Source organism: Castanea sativa, chromosome 10 (genome assembly GCF_040712315.1).
Source record: "Castanea sativa cultivar Marrone di Chiusa Pesio chromosome 10, ASM4071231v1".
Lineage (NCBI taxonomy): Eukaryota > Viridiplantae > Streptophyta > Magnoliopsida > Fagales > Fagaceae > Castanea > Castanea sativa.
This window is the reverse complement of record NC_134022.1, coordinates 1,788,635-1,791,142: the sequence shown is the minus strand read 5'-3', so window position 1 is coordinate 1,791,142 and position 2,508 is coordinate 1,788,635.

Here is a 2,508-nt window from a genome sequence, read left to right as displayed (position 1 = left end):
CTTTAGGAGTTATTTTTTTCACTTTTGTGGATTCAAAAGTTTTTCAATCATATTGGAGGTAAAGGTCTTTTGTTTATTTTGAGGTTTCAAAGTTATTTTGTTGATTTAAGGGTACTTAAGTTATTTTGAAGGATTTTTTTTTGAGATTTTAGGAGGGCATTTATATCATTTAGAATTTTTTTTTTTTTTTTTTCATTTAGGAGTTTTTAGGCCATTTTGATTTTGATTTTTTTTTTTTTATAAATGTTTTAGGGGAATGGGAAGGTTTTGAGGATATTTTGGTTTTTTTGGATTAGGGATATTTTTGTTATTTTAGAGGTTTAAGAGGGTATTTTGATCGTTTTGGATATTTGGTTGTTATTTATATTATGGTGAAAATTAAGTTTTGGTCCCTTTTGAGGTCACAGTTAATTTGGTCCTTACATTTTGTAAACAGTCAATTTGGTCCCTATTATTTTTAACTTCCAATCAAATTGGTCTCTACCATTAACTCATTAACGGAAAATGTTTACGTGGCAAACAGTATGTTGTGTTGGCACAATTAAAGCTTATGTGGCAACTCAATTATTTAAAAAATAATTATTAACATCAAAAAATACCACATTAGCAATTAAATAATTAAAAAAATTTAATCGAAAAAAATATTACAAAAGAACTCAAAAGAAAAAGAAATGATAATGATAGTCTAGGTTATTTAGAGCATCCACATTGGTGGAGCTATTTTTTTAACTATTTGGCACTACAAAAAGTTACTTTATCTAGTTTATCTTCTCACTTTACAAAAGCCCCAACATCAGTAGTTTTATTTTGACTTTTAACACAATAAAATAAATATATCTACTACAATAAACAATTCTTTTTTTTTTCTTCATTGTTTTCAAGCACTCACAGTGCCGCCCCCACCACCACCACCTCGACACCACCACCATCACAGACACCCAACAACCCCAAACACAAACACAACCCTAAATCAGCCTCAACACTAACACAAGAATCGCCTCCATAGTCCTCCATTCGATTAAACACAACATAAACAAGATATGCACGGTGGCTTTCATCGAATCGATGACTTGCCAAGCCAAGTTGAACTGGTGAACTTTTCCGGTGAGGTCGATTATTCCGTTGTAAGGGTCAGTGGACTAGGCCGGAATATCGTGGGCTATGGCTTAGTTGAAGAACGATAGGGTTTGGAGGTAAGGGATGTCGTGGCAGACCCCACCGCATTTCTCGATGACATGGTGGACGATGGAAGGGGCAATGGGATGAACGGTGGAGATTTGAGAGAAGTCAAGGGAAAGAGTGCTTCAGTTGGCGATGGTGCTTGGGTAGGCGACGATGGCTGACTGAAGAGTGAGCTTGGGCAAGGAAGATGATGAATTGGAGCTTGGGTGAGAGTGAAGAATGCTAGAACAGAGGAAAAAACAAATAGAAAAGATATATATATTGTTTTAATGAGAGAGATAATAAAATATATTATTTGATTTTAGCTTTTGAGCTACAGTGCACAGTCATAAATAGTTGTGCACTGTAGCTGAGTAAGTAAAAATTTTACCTATACCACCACTGATGTATCACATTTGTTGTATATGGTGGTGCTAAAAATAGCTATTTAGCTTTTTAGCACCACCACTGCTAGTGCTCTTAGAATATGCCAAGAAACTGAGAAAGTTAAAATTCAAACCGAAAAACATAAAGAAAAGAAGAAAAAGAAGAGACGAAGAACAACATCATTGTTGAGAGAATAATTCTGCAGAAAAACAATGTCCCACCAAATGGTTTTTACAAAAAGACCATTATCATTGATCACCAAACCCATCTCATTCAAACCAAGAGGAACTTACATTTCAAGAGAAAAATGGTAGATCTAAAACTTCCTTGAACCTGAAACTCTCTATTTCTCTAGCTCACTCTTTCTTCTCTCAATGATTTCTATCTCTTAGCATTAGCAACCTAGCCACCCACCGGCCCAAAAACTGCCACCACAACACCAAGGGTGGTTCTCACACTCTCCTCACTCAATTTCACTATTGGTTCTCTAAGTTGGTTTAGTCGAGTTGACCCAAACCCACACCCTCACAATCTCTCTCCTACGTCAAAATGGGTGCTTAGAGATGGAAACAAATCTATTGTGTTTGCGATTTTAGATATAACTTTTGTCTCTTGAAAATGAAATGAAATATGAGATTGCAATTTGAGTTTGTTTAGATTGTGTCCAAATTTATGTTTGAATTTTTTAATTTGATTTGTGCTTTTGTTTTTTGTTGCTAGAAGAAAATGGAAGAAAATATGAGAATGTAATTGGTATTTTTTTTTATAAAGTAATTGGTAAATTTGATTTTTGTGTTTGGTTACCAAGAAAATATAGGAATGTATAACTAAGAAATTAAAAACTTTTTTTTTGTTTTTTTTTTTAAATTTAAATGATGACGTGGTATTTTTGAATATTTATTAAAAAATATATATTTTTATATTAGTTGTCATGTAAGCTTTAAGTGTACCAAAAATGCA